The sequence below is a fragment of the Pseudophryne corroboree genome, chromosome 5, assembly GCF_028390025.1.
Source record: "Pseudophryne corroboree isolate aPseCor3 chromosome 5, aPseCor3.hap2, whole genome shotgun sequence".
NCBI lineage: Eukaryota > Metazoa > Chordata > Amphibia > Anura > Myobatrachidae > Pseudophryne > Pseudophryne corroboree.
Window position 1 is genome coordinate 295117490 of NC_086448.1, and position 21626 is coordinate 295139115.

General features: G+C 40.6%; 1 pseudogene; it reads left to right on the forward strand.

Annotated features, from left to right (window-relative positions):
• The first annotated feature begins 20377 nt into the window (after positions 1–20377).
• On the forward strand, positions 20378–20496 carry LOC134931531 (5S ribosomal RNA; annotated as a pseudogene).
• The last annotated feature ends 1130 nt before the right edge of the window (positions 20497–21626 follow it).

The window sequence follows — 21626 nt, forward strand, 5'->3', positions numbered from 1 at the left end:
GATATGTTGCTCAGGTGCCATCTGGAGGAATTAATGCAGGTAGCAAACTGTGTAACAAACAGCGGCACTCAGAGACTGACACAGCGTGAATAAAGTGCTGGTGCTTTTAATTCATGGCTGGTAACTCCCGTTACCAGCCATGAATTAAAAGCACCAGCACTTTATTCACGCTGTGTCAGTCTCTGAGTGCCGCTGTTTGTTACACAGTTTGCTACCTATATATATATATATATATATATATATATATAGACGAGAATTCCACGTGGTGGAGGGTGCACTCTCACTGTGTATAAAGTCCACATATTTCTTATATAGAAAATTTTTATTGTAGCCTCAAAAGTTTTGACGTTTCGATCCAAAAATCAGGATCTTTTTCAAGAATGGCCATACATGAATCATCAAATCCAATCATAATATAATGAAGCCGAATAATTAAAAGTACCGTATTTTTCGGACCATAAGACGCACCTGACCATAAGACGCACCTAGTGGTGGGTGCACCCTCCACCACGTGGAATTCTCATCTACATTTGCGGACATTTCGTCTGTCCCACCACTAGGAACTTTGATGAGAGTGCAGAACCCTCTTGTTTATATATATATATATATATATATATATATATAGTGTTTCACAGGATATACTGTTTTGTATTTTTCTCATATGTCCAACAAGAAGAAGAATTGTACGATCGAATAGATTCACCCCAAGGGATAAAAAGAGGGTACAATGGAACAGGCGAAGATCCAGAGGCGGTAGAAAAAAGCCCCAAAAAAAGAAGGGCATTATTCAACCAGGAGAAACCGAGACAGGGATCATCAATAATGCAGAGAGACAGCTTTCAACAGCGGAAAACTCATTATTGATGAAAGGTCTGAAGTTTGCACCAGACTCACATGTGAATAAATTTAGTTTATTCATAGACCTTAATAAGTATATAAGAAAACTCACGATCCAAAGACACTTTCTTAAGAATCCATCATATATAAGTCCAAACCAGGAGAAAGAACCATTGGTAAAATTACCCTCGAAATTTTATCCAGTTGAATCTAGAGGAAGCAACATTGATATATTCTATGAATCAGTAAAAGATGACTTTAAACAAATGAAAATACAGAAGAATAAGTATCAAACCAATCTAAGTACACAAGAGAAAGGAGCATTGAAGTCATTAGTTAAAGACCAAAATATCGTCATAAAAAATGCCGATAAAGGAGGGTCAGTGGTCATACAGACCAAAGCGACATATATGGATGAAGCCTCGAGGATTCTTGACGATGGTGTAACATATGTAGAATTACCATCTAACCCGATTGTGGAATATCAGGAAGAACTGAAAACATTACTTCTTAAAGCTCTGAATGAGAATTTGATCTGTAGAGTCGAGTTTGATTACTTATATGTTAAATTTCCGATAATTCCAACATTTTATCACATCCCAAAGGTTCATAAAAGTCGTACTTCACCACCTGGACGCCCTATAGTGGCAGGGATCAATTCTCTGACGTCCAATCTATCACACTTTTTAGATTTGAAGCTACAACCATACGTGGTAAAACTCACCTCATATTTAAAGGATTCAACGAGTGTATTACGTAAATTGGAAAGTTTCGTCTGGTCGGAGGAATTCTGTTGGCTAACGGTTGATGTTCAGGCCTTATATTCATGCATTCCCCATGTAAAAGGTCTCGAAGCGATTAAGAAAACACTCTCAACGGATCCAGAAAAATCAATCAAGGAGATAGAATTTCTTATGGATAGTATAATTTTCATATTAAATCATAATTATTTCGAATTTAATAAGAAGTTCTATGTACAACAACAAGGAACTGCGATGGGGACTAAGTTTGCCCCATCGTATGCAAACATATTTATGGGAATCTGGGAGGATCAATTTATATACAACTCAAGGTTCTCTAAAAATGTACTATTCTATCAGAGGTACATTGATGACTTATTATTCATTTGGAGGGGTGATGCAGACAGCATAGCTGATTTCATCTCCTTTATACACTTGAATGATTTCAATTTGAAGTTCACCTACAAAATGGACCCCAAGAGTATTGACTATTTGGATTTAGTTCTAATGGGTCAATCAGGAGAAGTGGTGAAAACCAAAACCCATTTTAAAGAGGTGGACGCTAATAGTTATATACCACAGTCTAGTTGCCATCACCCTGCATGGAAGAGAGGGGTACCATTTGCACAATTTGTGCGTTTAAGACGCAACTGCAGTAATATTAACGATTACTGGGAACAAGCCACTTTTTTACAGAAACGTTTCTTGGAAAGAGGATATACCCAGGATCTGATCAATGAAGCCATGAATAGAGCATCGACCAGAGACAGAGGACAGATGCTACAACCCCGTATTAGAGAGCAGGAAAATAAGAAACCAGTTCGGCCATTCGTCACGCAATACAATCGTGAAAATCATACCATTAGAAAAATTATGGATCGTCATTGGGGCATCCTATTAAAGGATCCAGTTTTGGGCCCCTCCTTACCAAGAAAACCAGAAATAGTATTTCAAAGAGCCCCAAATTTGAAAAGTAAAATGGCCCCAAGTAGAATAGTCGGGTCAGATACCCCAAATCCTCGAGCAGATCCTCTTATCCCCACAAAGGGTTGTTTTCCATGCTCAAGGTGCATATGCTGCAAGCATATGGAACGTAAACCCTTTGTACACAAATTGGATACGGGACGAATGTATAGGTTACAGCACCTGATTAACTGCAATACAGAATTTGTAGTATATAGGATTACTTGCAGTTGTAGGATGTCGTATATAGGAAAGACTAAAAGAGCGACTAAGATCAGAATACAAGAACATATGAGGAATATAAAAAACAGAATGACCACGCACAGCCTGGCAAGACACTACGGAGAAAAACATAATTCTGTGGTTAATAGGGAGAACTTCTCCTTTACTGTATTAGAGTTCATACCAGTGGACACGAGAGGCAGTAGTCGAGAACTCACTCTTGCCAAACGCGAGACGTTTTGGATTTATACCTTAAATACCCAGTTCCCCGCTGGCCATAATGAGGGCATAGACATAGTCTCTTTTCTATAGTTTTTGATATAATATCAGCAGGAGCCACTATTTAATATTTGAGGCTTCCTTCCACCTACTCTGCTCTCTCTATCTTGGTTTTTCATTTTTTGGGTATCAGTAAAGAATTTAGTGGTGTATGGTTAAAAATGTTGGTGTTAATATACATCTATTGGCCCGCCTATATTTGATAAATGTATTATATTATCAAATAAGGACCCTGTCAATACTGGTCAGGGTCCGCATTTCTGGTTCTCTCTTAACTTGGATTATTTGTAAACCGTATGGAGTTGTAAATAAAGAATCATGAAATAATATGCTAGGTACTCTCTCTCCTTTAATTATTGGGTCCAATTAAATGTCTCCAGACGGTTATTGGTCATCGTAACAAGATTAGTACACTATAACACTCTTAATATTAGTTGTCTATTTGTTTAACATATGTTTAATGAATTATCATCACAATAATTAGAATTATGACTATTGAATTAAGTCACCTAATATTGGATATCGGCAACGATAAAAGATTTTACATAGGGGCACATTAATTGCACCTTGCACAACGGTAGAATTTATTATAACGTGCACTAGGTATTAATATATATTTAGGAAGGATATGAATCAATAACACATTAAGATTTATAATTATGAGGCGGTTAAATACAGTGATATTACACAGTCTCCAGCACATTGTATTTAATTCATCATCCATAAGTTTTATTAGAGTAATTGCACTTAATGGATTACACTTTTTCTAATAAGAATTAATAAATATGTTTAGCAGCCCAAACATTTATTAAAGGTTCATTCACTAATTTAGTAGGGATAATTAAACGAGTGTTTAAAATAATATAATATATAATTGGTTTATTATTCATTATCGTTATGGTTTTTAAATTGAGTCTTTAATTAATATATAGGGAATTTTCAGTATTTCAGGCTTTAATCATATCAATTACTTAATAATCCGATTGTGTATTAAATCCATCCGTGCCCGCGATGTCCAGTTAATGTATGTCTGGAACGCATACACGGGAAGTTGATTTACCCTGACACGCATGACACGCCGGAAGGCGGAAGCGCGTCATGGGAACATTCGGTTGCTAAGGAACATAGACGTCAGGGAGCCGCGTTAATGAAGGTGTGATTGCCTTAGCGCTACGCGGCGATACAGGAAGCACCATCAACTTAGGTGAACGTACGCCATGTAGGAAGTGTGTCATGGTAACACTTGGTTGCCAGGGGATTTCAGCGTTAGTGAACCGCGCTATGTGGGCGTGGCCGTCCTAGCGGTACGTGGAAATACAGGAAGTCCCACTGATCCAGTGGAACGCACGCCAGGTGCATGCAGGAAGCCGGTTAATGGTGGTGGAACGCACGCCATTAGGGCAATGGAACGCAATTACTGCTTTTGTGCAATTATTCAGGATGCCATAGTAATTAAAACAACAGCTTTTAACATATTCCCTCCCTTATACTAATCTCACAACACAGTCCATTATGTATACAAGAAAAAGAGTATAGATAACGGCATTGATTGGATCTTCAGCTAATTCCATGACAGGAAATGAGGTCACACATAGTGGGTTTAAAAACCCAGTGGATCTAGTTCCAATTGTATGCAGCAGCCAGAAGTATTGCTAACAGTGTAGAGGTAAGCATATGGATTTCATGGTCCTTTATAATTTGTTTTTGGTGTGTAATTGCAAATGTAGTTTATCTAAGTGTTATTATTACTGATATCTAACGTGTGGGGATGAATCCCATCTTTGTAAATATCTGATATCGATGATTAATGGTGATATACAGTTTGAAAGTTGTTCCAACATAATTGAGAGCTGATTTAACTTTGATACAACCGGCATCGGTAGAGTATTTTTGGAAGTGACAGTTTATTCACACTGACACGTTCTAGCATTATTAGAGATAGGGAGTCTATCTCCTAGTCTCATTAAACCACATAATATAGATATGAGGAAATAGTGTTAAAAACGTTTGTTTCTTGTGGGGAATGTGCATGGATAGTGCATGATTAATATAGACGTTAAAAAACAATGAATAATTTTTGATATCAATTTCTCCTTATTATTATTTCTATTTAATTAAAATGGATCTGATCTATCTATTGGATCTTACATTCATACAATTTGTTCCAATTTAGGCACGATTACGATTTTCTGTCCACTATATAGTGGGAAGCTGCTTTAAGAGCTGTCCTTATTATCATTGGTATGTATGAATAAACACCATGGGCCAGTATCAATATGTACTGTACCCTTAAAGCAATAGGAATCTGGTCTGTCATTATAGGTCTCACCACTATTGCCATTAGAAATCAACTTACCAAGTGGGAATCAATAAACAAACATAGAATGTGCCATATTGAATATTCTGCTAAAGAGGTATGTATCGCTATACCATACCAATTTAATCTTGGAACCATATGGTAATATCATATATGAATAGTAATATGTCCGCTAGAACCATCTAGCTTATAAAAGAATAATATGATCAGCACTAATATTATTTTTATATAGAATTAGTATATACAGTTGCACCATCTATTAAATAGGTTGATTTAAATGTTTCAATGTCAGATGGTATTTCGTTTAACTAATGGGATTCCTCTAACTCCTCCTCTTCGATTATATATCTCCTCCTTCTGCATGTTATTGTATGAGTATAACTTATATCATAATTTTACAGATGTTTCATATGGTGTAATCGGGTTCGATACCACTTTTTAAGTGTTTTTACCTACCTATTGAAGACACATTAAGTTACTTGTCCATACTGTGATTTTTGGTATGTATGCATTCTAATTAGAATTGATATGAACATATTACTGATCATTGAGTAGATCTATTGATGTAATGTTTGTATGTATCTTCTGTTTAGATTGTAAATTAAATACCCCTGATGAAGTCTGTAAGACGAAACGCGTTGGGTTAAAGACAGCGATTTTGTCATTTCTTCAAGGAAGATCAATTGTATACTCATATATGAGTGAATTGAATTGTTACCAACATCATTATATGTATGGAACATGTATTGTCGTTTTTTGATTTAATGTGATACAGTTCATATCATACTGTGTTTTATTTAAAAATAAATAAGTCTATGTTTTATGACTATTTTATTATATGTGTTTAATTTGTTGACATACCGATTAAAATCACTAGCTCCCTGGGGAAACACTCTTTTTCTGTTCATAACCATTATACCCCATCTAACAGGGGGTATTTTCCCTAAGGTGCAGCTCCATATAGTATCAGCGCGAGACAGGTCTTATATATATTCTTTATAACTCCATATTTCTGTTAGTAAGACCTAGACCGCAGCGTGTGGCACAGGGATGCCGATTTTTAAAGATAGATCCAAGAGATCACTGAAGGTTAGGAATATTTTCGAGGAGGAGGAACAAGTTTTCCAAACAGATGAAAATGACTATTACGGTTATTTGAATCTAGTAGAAAAATTGGCTATCAAAGAATTAAAAAATTGGTACGACATCATAACATTGGAGAAATATTTGGAAGTAGGAAGGGTCCCGAGAGGACTCAGACTACATAAAAATCCGACTATAGGAGGAGGAAATGAGGAGTTTATTACTAATTGGAATGCAATATTGGATGGATGTTCAGCCAAATTGATTGCCTTAATTATTTCCGAAAGGAAACGTGAACTTAACCATCTGGATGAGGAAATTAAAAATATTGAATCTCAGGCGGTTAAATTCGAAGATAGTGAGGAATTCAAGCGGGATGTCTCAGATTTACAATATAAGTTGGATACTGTAGAGAATGAAATTATCTCACGCAAACAGAAAAAGTTTACGCGGGATAAAAATGATTATATCTCAGGTCAGATACATAATTTACCTATACAAGATGATAAAATCAATAATGGGAGAAATCCGTCCTTTAAACCTAGATTTGGCCAACAAGATAGAGGACGACGGAATGTTCAGAATTACCATGATAATTATGTAGATAGACAACAAAATTACAGACCAAGAAGACAATACCAGTCACCCTATCCGAGTAGAATGGAAGATTCAAGAAGATTTAGGAATAGGATACCATCGAATTATGGCTACAAGAGAGACTATCGTAGACAGTACTCCGACCATAATAATTATTGGCCCTCTAGGAATCGGATAGACAGTGATTGGTCTTTGACATCAAGGGAACAACCGCCTAAACGTTTTTTAGATGGGAGACAGAGATACAAACTTCCCTTTATCCAACAAGAAGAAGAATTGTACGATCGAATAGATTCACCCCAAGGGATAAAAAGAGGGTACAATGGAACAGGCGAGGATCCAGAGGCGGTAGAAAAAAGCCCCAAAAAAAGAAGGGCATTATTCAACCAGGAGAAACCGAGACAGGGATCATCAATAATGCAGAGAGACAGCTTTCAACAGCGGAAAACTCATTATTGATGAAAGGTCTGAAGTTTGCACCAGACTCACATGTGAATAAATTTAGTTTATTCATAGACCTTAATAAGTATATAAGAAAACTCACGATCCAAAGACACTTTCTTAAGAATCCATCATATATAAGTCCAAACCAGGAGAAAGAACCATTGGTAAAATTACCCTCGAAATTTTATCCAGTTGAATCTAGAGGAAGCAACATTGATATATTCTATGAATCAGTAAAAGATGACTTTAAACAAATGAAAATACAGAAGAATAAGTATCAAACCAATCTAAGTACACAAGAGAAAGGAGCATTGAAGTCATTAGTTAAAGACCAAAATATCGTCATAAAAAATGCCGATAAAGGAGGGTCAGTGGTCATACAGACCAAAGCGACATATATGGATGAAGCCTCGAGGATTCTTGACGATGGTGTAACATATGTAGAATTACCATCTAACCCGATTGTGGAATATCAGGAAGAACTGAAAACATTACTTCTTAAAGCTCTGAATGAGAATTTGATCTGTAGAGTCGAGTTTGATTACTTATATGTTAAATTTCCGATAATTCCAACATTTTATCACATCCCAAAGGTTCATAAAAGTCGTACTTCACCACCTGGACGCCCTATAGTGGCAGGGATCAATTCTCTGACGTCCAATCTATCACACTTTTTAGATTTGAAGCTACAACCATACGTGGTAAAACTCACCTCATATTTAAAGGATTCAACGAGTGTATTACGTAAATTGGAAAGTTTCGTCTGGTCGGAGGAATTCTGTTGGCTAACGGTTGATGTTCAGGCCTTATATTCATGCATTCCCCATGTAAAAGGTCTCGAAGCGATTAAGAAAACACTCTCAACGGATCCAGAAAAATCAATCAAGGAGATAGAATTTCTTATGGATAGTATAATTTTCATATTAAATCATAATTATTTCGAATTTAATAAGAAGTTCTATGTACAACAACAAGGAACTGCGATGGGGACTAAGTTTGCCCCATCGTATGCAAACATATTTATGGGAATCTGGGAGGATCAATTTATATACAACTCAAGGTTCTCTAAAAATGTACTATTCTATCAGAGGTACATTGATGACTTATTATTCATTTGGAGGGGTGATGCAGACAGCATAGCTGATTTCATCTCCTTTATACACTTGAATGATTTCAATTTGAAGTTCACCTACAAAATGGACCCCAAGAGTATTGACTATTTGGATTTAGTTCTAATGGGTCAATCAGGAGAAGTGGTGAAAACCAAAACCCATTTTAAAGAGGTGGACGCTAATAGTTATATACCACAGTCTAGTTGCCATCACCCTGCATGGAAGAGAGGGGTACCATTTGCACAATTTGTGCGTTTAAGACGCAACTGCAGTAATATTAACGATTACTGGGAACAAGCCACTTTTTTACAGAAACGTTTCTTGGAAAGAGGATATACCCAGGATCTGATCAATGAAGCCATGAATAGAGCATCGACCAGAGACAGAGGACAGATGCTACAACCCCGTATTAGAGAGCAGGAAAATAAGAAACCAGTTCGGCCATTCGTCACGCAATACAATCGTGAAAATCATACCATTAGAAAAATTATGGATCGTCATTGGGGCATCCTATTAAAGGATCCAGTTTTGGGCCCCTCCTTACCAAGAAAACCAGAAATAGTATTTCAAAGAGCCCCAAATTTGAAAAGTAAAATGGCCCCAAGTAGAATAGTCGGGTCAGATACCCCAAATCCTCGAGCAGATCCTCTTATCCCCACAAAGGGTTGTTTTCCATGCTCAAGGTGCATATGCTGCAAGCATATGGAACGTAAACCCTTTGTACACAAATTGGATACGGGACGAATGTATAGGTTACAGCACCTGATTAACTGCAATACAGAATTTGTAGTATATAGGATTACTTGCAGTTGTAGGATGTCGTATATAGGAAAGACTAAAAGAGCGACTAAGATCAGAATACAAGAACATATGAGGAATATAAAAAACAGAATGACCACGCACAGCCTGGCAAGACACTACGGAGAAAAACATAATTCTGTGGTTAATAGGGAGAACTTCTCCTTTACTGTATTAGAGTTCATACCAGTGGACACGAGAGGCAGTAGTCGAGAACTCACTCTTGCCAAACGCGAGACGTTTTGGATTTATACCTTAAATACCCAGTTCCCCGCTGGCCATAATGAGGGCATAGACATAGTCTCTTTTCTATAGTTTTTGATATAATATCAGCAGGAGCCACTATTTAATATTTGAGGCTTCCTTCCACCTACTCTGCTCTCTCTATCTTGGTTTTTCATTTTTTGGGTATCAGTAAAGAATTTAGTGGTGTATGGTTAAAAATGTTGGTGTTAATATACATCTATTGGCCCGCCTATATTTGATAAATGTATTATATTATCAAATAAGGACCCTGTCAATACTGGTCAGGGTCCGCATTTCTGGTTCTCTCTTAACTTGGATTATTTGTAAACCGTATGGAGTTGTAAATAAAGAATCATGAAATAATATGCTAGGTACTCTCTCTCCTTTAATTATTGGGTCCAATTAAATGTCTCCAGACGGTTATTGGTCATCGTAACAAGATTAGTACACTATAACACTCTTAATATTAGTTGTCTATTTGTTTAACATATGTTTAATGAATTATCATCACAATAATTAGAATTATGACTATTGAATTAAGTCACCTAATATTGGATATCGGCAACGATAAAAGATTTTACATAGGGGCACATTAATTGCACCTTGCACAACGGTAGAATTTATTATAACGTGCACTAGGTATTAATATATATTTAGGAAGGATATGAATCAATAACACATTAAGATTTATAATTATGAGGCGGTTAAATACAGTGATATTACACAGTCTCCAGCACATTGTATTTAATTCATCATCCATAAGTTTTATTAGAGTAATTGCACTTAATGGATTACACTTTTTCTAATAAGAATTAATAAATATGTTTAGCAGCCCAAACATTTATTAAAGGTTCATTCACTAATTTAGTAGGGATAATTAAACGAGTGTTTAAAATAATATAATATATAATTGGTTTATTATTCATTATCGTTATGGTTTTTAAATTGAGTCTTTAATTAATATATAGGGAATTTTCAGTATTTCAGGCTTTAATCATATCAATTACTTAATAATCCGATTGTGTATTAAATCCATCCGTGCCCGCGATGTCCAGTTAATGTATGTCTGGAACGCATACACGGGAAGTTGATTTACCCTGACACGCATGACACGCCGGAAGGCGGAAGCGCGTCATGGGAACATTCGGTTGCTAAGGAACATAGACGTCAGGGAGCCGCGTTAATGAAGGTGTGATTGCCTTAGCGCTACGCGGCGATACAGGAAGCACCATCAACTTAGGTGAACGTACGCCATGTAGGAAGTGTGTCATGGTAACACTTGGTTGCCAGGGGATTTCAGCGTTAGTGAACCGCGCTATGTGGGCGTGGCCGTCCTAGCGGTACGTGGAAATACAGGAAGTCCCACTGATCCAGTGGAACGCACGCCAGGTGCATGCAGGAAGCCGGTTAATGGTGGTGGAACGCACGCCATTAGGGCAATGGAACGCAATTACTGCTTTTGTGCAATTATTCAGGATGCCATAGTAATTAAAACAACAGCTTTTAACATATTCCCTCCCTTATACTAATCTCACAACACAGTCCATTATGTATACAAGAAAAAGAGTATAGATAACGGCATTGATTGGATCTTCAGCTAATTCCATGACAGGAAATGAGGTCACACATAGTGGGTTTAAAAACCCAGTGGATCTAGTTCCAATTGTATGCAGCAGCCAGAAGTATTGCTAACAGTGTAGAGGTAAGCATATGGATTTCATGGTCCTTTATAATTTGTTTTTGGTGTGTAATTGCAAATGTAGTTTATCTAAGTGTTATTATTACTGATATCTAACGTGTGGGGATGAATCCCATCTTTGTAAATATCTGATATCGATGATTAATGGTGATATACAGTTTGAAAGTTGTTCCAACATAATTGAGAGCTGATTTAACTTTGATACAACCGGCATCGGTAGAGTATTTTTGGAAGTGACAGTTTATTCACACTGACACGTTCTAGCATTATTAGAGATAGGGAGTCTATCTCCTAGTCTCATTAAACCACATAATATAGATATGAGGAAATAGTGTTAAAAACGTTTGTTTCTTGTGGGGAATGTGCATGGATAGTGCATGATTAATATAGACGTTAAAAAACAATGAATAATTTTTTATATCAATTTCTCCTTATTATTATTTCTATTTAATTAAAATGGATCTGATCTATCTATTGGATCTTACATTCATACAATTTGTTCCAATTTAGGCACGATTACGATTTTCTGTCCACTATATAGTGGGAAGCTGCTTTAAGAGCTGTCCTTATTATCATTGGTATGTATGAATAAACACCATGGGCCAGTATCAATATGTACTGTACCCTTAAAGCAATAGGAATCTGGTCTGTCATTATAGGTCTCACCACTATTGCCATTAGAAATCAACTTACCAAGTGGGAATCAATAAACAAACATAGAATGTGCCATATTGAATATTCTGCTAAAGAGGTATGTATCGCTATACCATACCAATTTAATCTTGGAACCATATGGTAATATCATATATGAATAGTAATATGTCCGCTAGAACCATCTAGCTTATAAAAGAATAATATGATCAGCACTAATATTATTTTTATATAGAATTAGTATATACAGTTGCACCATCTATTAAATAGGTTGATTTAAATGTTTCAATGTCAGATGGTATTTCGTTTAACTAATGGGATTCCTCTAACTCCTCCTCTTCGATTATATATCTCCTCCTTCTGCATGTTATTGTATGAGTATAACTTATATCATAATTTTACAGATGTTTCATATGGTGTAATCGGGTTCGATACCACTTTTTAAGTGTTTTTACCTACCTATTGAAGACACATTAAGTTACTTGTCCATACTGTGATTTTTGGTATGTATGCATTCTAATTAGAATTGATATGAACATATTACTGATCATTGAGTAGATCTATTGATGTAATGTTTGTATGTATCTTCTGTTTAGATTGTAAATTAAATACCCCTGATGAAGTCTGTAAGACGAAACGCGTTGGGTTAAAGACAGCGATTTTGTCATTTCTTCAAGGAAGATCAATTGTATACTCATATATGAGTGAATTGAATTGTTACCAACATCATTATATGTATGGAACATGTATTGTCGTTTTTTGATTTAATGTGATACAGTTCATATCATACTGTGTTTTATTTAAAAATAAATAAGTCTATGTTTTATGACTATTTTATTATATGTGTTTAATTTGTTGACATACCGATTAAAATCACTAGCTCCCTGGGGAAACACTCTTTTTCTATATATATATATATATATATATATATATATATATATATATATATATATATAGTGTTTCACAGGATATACTGTTTTGTATTTTTCTCATATGTCCTAGAGGATGCTGGGGACACCAAAAGAACCATGGGGTATAGACGGGATCCGCAGAAGACATGGGCACTTTAAGACTTTGAAAAGGGGTGTGCACTGGCTCCTCCCGCTATGCCCCTCCTCCAGACTCCAGTTTTAGAATTGTGTCCAGTGAGACTGGACACACTACGGGGAGCTCTACTGAGTTTCTCTGAAAAATACTTTTTGTTAGGTTTTTTATGTTCAGGGAGGCTGCTGGCAACAACCTCCCTGCTTCGTGGGACTGAGGGGAGAGAAGTATGACCCACTTCTAGTGAGTGCAATGGCTCTGCTTCTGTCTACAGGACACCATTAGCTCCTGAGGGTTTGATTGCTGGGTACGCTCATATGCTCGCTCCCACAGCCGGCCGTCACCCCTCTTACAGAGCCAGAAGTCGGAAGACAGGTGAGTAGAAGAAGAAAGAAGACTTTAGTGACTGCATTTCCCTGAGGTACCGCGCAGTGGACGGACGCTGCGCACCAAGGGCGCCTGGGTGCAGGGCCCGGGGGGGGGCGCCCTGGGCAGCTTAAGATACCTCAGCAAAGACTGGCAAGAGGGGACATTAGTGCAAGGCACTGTCCTAACCCCCGCCAGTATAATCAGTATTATATAAAAGAGCGGGACGGAAGCGCGCCAGTAAGGGGGCGGAGCTTCGTCCCCACAGCTCACTCGGCGCTATTTCCTCTCCACTAGCTGCAGAGATGCTGGTCCTTCCTCACACTGCTGAACAAGTAACAGGGTGGAAAACAGGGGGGAGGGGGGGGGCAGGTTATTTGGTGCAATATTATATAATAGAAAAAGCGCTACAGGTCTGGGGCATTTTAGTTAACGCTTCTGACCCATTGATTTGGCGCTGGGGTGTGAGCTGGCAAATTCCCTCTGTGTCTCTCTGACAGGCTTCTCTGTGGGTCTGTCCCCTATAAGCCCAGTGTGTCTGTGGGTGTTTATTACACGTGTGTCGGCATGTCTGAGGCTGAGTGCTCTTCACAGGAGGAGACTGTATTAGAGACGCAAAAGGTGGTGGGGGTGACCATGTCGGCACCGCCAACTCCTGATTGGGTAAATGTATTGAATGCTTTGAATGCTAATGTAGCTCGTATTAGTAAAAGATTGGACAAGTCTGAGTCTCAGACCCATGGAAGAAATCTGTGGAAGATATGTTATTACAAGTTCAGGTCCCCTCGGGGTCACAGAAACGTACGTTTACCCAGTTGGCAGACACTGATACCGACACGGACACTGTGTCGACTATAGTGATTCCAGATTAGATCCGAAATTGGCAAAGAGCATTCAGTACATGATTGTGGCTATTAGAGGTATTGCATATCACTGAGGACCCTGCTGCTCCGGATAAAAGGGTCTGTATGTATAAGGAAAAGAAACCTGAAATAACGTTTCCTCCCTCTCATGAACTGAATATTTTATTTGATAAAGTCTGGGAAAGTCCTGACAGAAAATTTCAGATTCCCAAAAGGATTCCGGTAGCTTATCCGTTTCCCTCTGGGGATAGGGAAAAGTGGGAGTCACCACCCATTGTGGACAAGGCCCTATCGCGGTTGTCTAAAAAGGTGGCTCTTCCGTCACTTGGCACGGCTGCCCTTAAAGACCCTGCAGATCGTAAGCAGGAAGCTACGTTAAAATCCATTTATATGATCACAGGTACACTACTCAGACCGGTCATTGCCTCTGCGCGGGTGAGTATTGCTATTGAAAAGTGGGCAGATAACTTGTCATCTGACATAGATACCCTAGATAGGGATAACATCCTCTTGACGCTGGGTTATATCAAGGACGCCTCAGTTTACCTAAAGGAAGCTGCGAGGGATATTGGCCTTTTGGGATCAAAGGCCAATGCCATGGCAGTCTCAGCTAGACGAGCATTGTGGATTCATCAGTGGAATGCTGATACTGACTCTAAGAAAAATATGGAATCCCTGCCGTACAAAGGTGGTGTCTTGTTTGGTGACGGCCTCGCTGATTTGGTATCTACGGCTACCGCGGGTAAGTCATCATTTTTGCCTTATGTGCCTTCGCAAAACAAAAGAAGACACACCACTATCATATTCAGTCCTTTCGGACCAATTAATACAAGAAAGGGCGAGGTTCTTCCTTCCTTGCAGCTAGAGGAAGAGGAAAGGGTAAAAGATCACCAGCCGTGGTGGGTTCCCAGGAGCAGAAGTCCTCCCCGACTTCTGCCAAATTCAGCGCATGACACTGGGGCTCCTCTGCGGGAGTCCGCACCGGTGGGGGCACGTCTCAAACTCTTCAGTCAGTTCTGGGTTCGTTCGGACCTGGACCCATGGGTTTTGCAAATAATATCCCAAGGGTACAAACTGGAGTTTAAAGACGTCCCTCCTCACCGATTTTTCAAATCGGCCTTGGCAGTTTCTCTTCCGGACAGGGAGGTAATTTGCAACGCCATACAAAAGTTGTGTCAAAATCAGGTTATCGTCAGGGTTCCCCAGTCACAACAGGGAGAAGGTTTTAAGCAAGCCTATTTGTGGTTCCGAAACCGGATGGCTCGGTCAGGCCAATCCTAATCCTGAAATCCCTCAAATTCTACCTGAAAAAATTCAAATTCAAGATGGAGTCTCTCCGAGAAGTGATCTCCAGTCTGGAGGAAGGGGATTTTATGGTGTCGGTGGACATAAAAGATGCCTACTTACATGTTCCCATTTATCCTCCACATCAGCCTTACCTGAGGTTTGCAATTCAGGATTGTCATTACCAATTTCAGATGTTGCCGTTTGGTCTGTCCACGGCTTCCAAGGATTTTCACCAAAGTAATGGCGGAAATTATTGTTCTACTTCGCAAGCAAGGAGTCACAATTATCCCGTACTTGGACGATCTCCTGATAAAGGCAAGATCCACGGACCAGTTGGTGAAAAACGTTGCCCTGTCCCTGACAGTACTTCAACAACACGGTTGGCTCCTGAACTTGCCAAAATCACAGTTGATTCCGGCGACAAGGTTGTCATTTTTAGGGATGATACTGGACACAGAACTACAGAGAGTTTTTCTTCCGGTGGAAAAGGCTCAGGAACTTCAGAGCCTGGTCAAACAAATTCTGAAACCACCAAGAGTGTCAATCCATCAGTGCACTCGGTTGCTGAGGAAGATGGTGGCGACCTACGAGGCCATTCAGTTTGGCAGATTCCATACCAGAGTATTTCAGTGAAACCTGTTGGACAAGTGGTCCAGATCACACCTGCACATGGACCGAAAGATAGTCCTGTCTTCCAAGACCAGAATATCACTCCTGTGGTGGCTGCACAGCTCTCACCTCCTGGAGGGGCGTAGGTTCGGGATCCAGGACTGGATCCTAATAACCACGGATGCAAGTCTCCGAGGATGAGGTGCAGTTACGCAAGGGGTAAACTTCCAAGGAAGATGGTCAAGCCAGGAAACTTGTCTCCACATAAACGTTCTGGAGTTAAGGGCCATTTACAACGGCTTTGTGCAGGCGGAACATCTTCGCAATCTGCCCGTGCTGATCCAATCGGACAATGTGACAGCAGTAGTGTACATAAACTGCCAGGGCGGAACAAAAAGCAGAGCGGCAATGGCAGAAGTCACAAAGGTTCTCCGCTGGGCAGAGAAGCATACAAGAGCGCTGTCAGCGATCTTCATTCAAGGAGTGGACAACTGGGAAGCAGACTTCCTCAGCAGACACGATCTCCATCCAGTAGAATGGAGCCTCCATCAAGAGATCTTCACAGAAGTGACAAGTCATTGGGGAATTCCTCACATAGACATGATGGCGTTGCGCCTCAACAAAAAGCTTCAGAGATATTGTTCCAGGTCCAGTGACCCTCAAGCAATAGCAGTGGATGCACTGGTGACACCATGGGTGTTTCCGTCGGTGTATGTTTTCCCTCCACTTCCTCTCATTCCAAAAGTTCTAAAGATCATAAGCAGAACAAAGGTTCAAGCAATCCTCATTGTCCTAGACTGGCCAAGGAGGGCTTGGTATCCAGATCTTCAGGAATTACTCATAGGAGATCCCTGGCCTCTTCCTCTACGCGAGGACCTGTTACAGCAGGGGCCGTGCATATACCAAGACTTACCGCTGCTACGTTTGACGGCATGGCGGTTGAACACCAGATCCTAGCATGAAAGGGTATTCCCAGTGAAGTCATTCCCACACTTCTTCAGGCCAGGAAAGGAGCAATGTCTAAACATTACCACCGCATTTGGAGGAAGTATGTGTCTTGGTGTGAATCCAAGAATGCTCCTGCGGAAGAGTTTGAGCTAGGACGTTTTCTCCATTTTCTACAAGCAGGTGTGGAGGCGGGCCTAAAGTTGGGCTCAATTGAGGTTCAGATTTCAGCCTTAGCGGTTTTCTTTCAAAAACAATTGGCCTCCCTTCCAGAAGTTCAACCTTTCGTGAAGGGTGTGTTGCATATCCAACCTCCATTTGTACCCACTGTGGCACCATGGGATCTTAACGTGGTGTTGCAGTCCCTTCAATTGCATTGGTTTGAGCCTTTACAGACGGTAGAGTTGAATTTTCTCACTTGGAAAGTGGTCATCCTGTTGGCTTTGGCGTCCGCAAGGCTGGTGTCTGAGTTAGCGGCCTTGTCTCACAAGAGCCCTTATTTAATCTTTCATGAAGATAGAGCAGAGTTGAGGACTTGGCAACATTTTCTGCCGAAGGTGGTTTCATCTCTCTACATGAACCAACCTATTGTGGTGCCAGTGGCTACTGCCTCTTTCGTTGAGTCAAAATCTTTGGATATGGTCAGAGCTCTGAAAATCTATGTCGCCAGAACGGCACGGGTTAGGAAAACTGAAGCTCTGTTTGTCCTGTATGCTCCCAACAAGATTGGGTGTCCTGTTTCCAAACAGACCATTGCACGCTGGATCTGTAACACGATTCAGCATGCTCATTCCACGGCCGGATTACCATTACCGGAATCGGTGAAGGCCCATTCTACTAGAAAGGTGGGCTCTTCCTGGGCGGCTGCCCGAGGGGTCTCGGCATTGCAACTTTGCAGAGCTGCTACTTGGTGGGGTTCGAACACTTTTGCGAAGTTTTACAAGTTTGATACCCTGGCCGATGACGACCTCAAGTTTGGTCGATCGGTGCTGCAGAGTCATCCGCACTCTTCCGCCCGTTCTAGAGCTTTGGTATAACCCCATGGTTCTTTTGGTGTCCCCATCATCCTCTAGGACGTATGAGAAAATAGGATTTTAAAACCTACCGGTAAATCCTTTTCTCTTAGTCTTTAGAGGATGCTGGGCGCCCGTCCCAGTGCGTACTGTATCTGCAGTTATTAGTTCTGGTTACACACATGTTGTGTTATGTTTATAGTCAGCCTGTTGCTGAAATTGGTTCATGCCGTTGGTTTGGGTTCTGTTGAATGCCACGTTGTGCGGCGTGCTTGCGGTGTGTGCTGGTATGAATATCACCTTAGTTTAACAATAAATCCTTTCCTCTAAATTTGTCCGTCTCCCTGGGCACAGTTCCTATAACTGGAGTCTGGAGGAGGGGCATAGAGGGAGAAGCCAGTGCACACCCCTTTTCAAAGTCTTAAAGTGCCCATGTCTCCTGCGGATCCCGTCTATACCCCATGGTTCTTTTGGTGTCCCCATCATCCTCTACGGACTAAGAGAAAAAGATTTACCGGTAGGTATTAAAATCCTATTTCTCTTACGTCCTAGAGGATGCTGGGGACTCCGTAAGGACCATGGGGAATAGACTGGCTCTGCAGGAGACATGGGCACTAAAAAGAACTTTAGATATGGGTGTGCACTGGCTCCTCCCTATATGTACCTCCTCTAGACCTCAGTTAGAGAAACTGTGCCCAGAGGAGACTGGGTGCACTACAGGGAGCTCTCCTGAGTTTCTCTGAAAGAAAGAATTTTGTTAGGTATTTTATTTTCAGGGAGCCCTGCAGGCAACAGGCTCCCTGCATCGTGGGACTGAGGAGAGAGAGAAGCAGACCTACTTAAATGCTAGGCTCTGCTTCTTAGGCTACTGGACACCATTAGCTCCAGAGGGAGTCGGAACGCAGGTCTCCCCTCGCTGTTCGTCCCGGAGCCGCGCCACCGTCCTCCTCACAGAGCCGTAAGATAGAAGCCGGGTGAGTATAAGAAGATAGAAGACTTCAGAGGCGGCAGAAGACTTCAGATCTTCACAGAGGTAACACTGCGCGCCATTGCTCCCACACACAACACACAGCGGCAGGCACTGATGGTTGCAGGGCGTAGGGGGGGCGCCCTGGGCAGCAATAATAATTAAATAGGCTCATAATTTAATTATTCTATCATTTATCCTATTTACAAAATCACCTTATTGTACTATTATCTCATTTTCGGCATCCCCTTTTTCAACATGTCATTATCATTCTCATTCCCATTACCCCCCGTTCTCCGCTCTGATTGGCCGCGTGTGTATTACACACACACGTCAGTGAGCGTCTGCACGCCCCCTGACCTTACTCCGCCCACCCACGTCTGACAACAGGCGCACCCATGCTCTGATTGGCCGGGACGCGTTGTATACACGTCCCGATTGGCCTCCAGCGCTAGAATGGGATTTCCCAGTCCCCAAGCCTAATTGTACTACCACACTCTATTGGCTGCTACCCGCGCCAACAGGGTTTTTAAACCCTACATGCATTATAAGCTGTGAGATCCCGGAAGTGAACAAGCCTATGGGCGAAACGCGTTTTCCATGGATTCCACAGCAGGACCTACTCATGGAGGCTTTATTCTGTCATCACCTGCCTTCTGAATTTGACTCTGAGTATAATCTTCTTCTATTTTCAACATATTATTGAATCATCATTGTTAATAATTTCTACATATGTTTATCTCTACTTGGCATGTCAAACTTTCTGTCAGACTAGGCAGCTAGTTTTTCTGTGCACACTATAGCCTTAACATTCTGTCAGACCAGGCAGCTAGTTTTTGTATACATATTATAACTTATAAATCATAGTGATTTCAGGTCGATTTTTGTCCTTACACACTGCCTGACCACAGTGGCTTTATGCAGTATGCCACATTTTGTGTCTGCTTGATATGTGTGCCTTGTTCAAGTAATGATTTTCTGTACTCATAGATGTCTATGCACTACAAAATTGTATATTTAATCTATTTACCTGACGCCTCATGTCTTGATTTGGTTACCCTTTCTTGGGTATCAACCCCTAACCCAATCAGAGAGGCTCCAATCTGTATACCTATTCTTTTTCTCTACTTACCTTTTTTCAGTGGACTCTCATCCACGATCCAGGGTATACAACGTCACTGAGTGACTTTTGTTTTACCTTGCCTAACGTGGAAAGCAGATCCACGCACAATATGGTCTTATCTTTCTAGAATCTTCCATTCATATATAGGTGCACTCTCATTGGTAGATAGCCTCTCTACTATCATACCACGCTGCTAATGCCCGATCTCGTCCGATCTTGGAAGCTAAACAGCGTTGGGCTGGGTCATTACCTTGAGAGGAGACTCCCTGGGAATACCCAGTGTTGTAGGGTAGGAACTATTCCCCTTCTTCTGAAGGGTGGACACCAACAGCAGTATCACCACTATTTGCTTTTTTTCTTCTTCATATCTCTTTCCTCAAAAAAAAATTTCCCCAGCGTCAGGATATTAAGATATACATTTTTAACATGTGCCATATGCTTCAAACGGGTGATCAGTAAAGTGTATAGCATTGACCTAACTTAAGTGGTCTTCTAAGACACAATACTGACCTTCCTCCTTTTTCAGGTCCCATTAATACAGAAATCTCTGTACTGGTCAGGAGAAACGGGTGCTAGACTAATAAGTGTCTGCAGCCTTTCTGATTTTTTCTCTTGTGATTAATAGACCAGAACACTCTATTATTTTTACACACTCTGTCGTGTTTTATCTCACACTTCTTTGGATCGGAGACGGGTATTTGTTTTAAATTTGGATTAATAAAATAAATAAATGCTTTTATTTCATCTCCTAATTGAAGAATCCTTCTTCCTTCCATAAGAGTGCGCCCACACAAGAGCTTTCTCTTTCTCCCCTTGTCAGTACTCGTACTTTCTAGCTCTGGGCGCACCACCAACAGGGACTACAATTGAAAGGTTCTTGTTTTTCCTTTCCAACAATGTAAATTGTCCAACTTTGGTTTTTCTATTATTTGTTACAATTTATCACATACCAGTGCCCAGTCGCCCTTTCTTTTTGATAGAGTATAAGAAGATAGAAGACTTCAGAGGCGGCAGAAGACTTCAGTTCTTCACAGAGGTAACACTACGCGCCATTGCTCCCACACACAACACACAGCGGCAGGCACTGATGGGTGCAGGGCGCAGGGGGGGCGCCCTGGGCAGCAATAATAAACCTCTAGGACTGGCCAGTATAGATATATAGGCTCTGAGGACTGTATATTTAAAACCCCCGCCAGTTTTGAAGAAATCGAGCGGGACCAAAGCCCGCCGATGAGGGGGCGGAGCTTGATCCCTCAGCACTAACCAGCGCCATTTTCTCCACAGCACACCGCTGGGAAGCTGGATCCCCGGACTCTCTCCCCTGCTGAACACGGTGACAGAGGGTTTTAAAGAAGGGGGGGGGGGCCACATAATTTGGCGCAGTGATTATATAAAGAAAAGCGCTATATATATCTGGGATT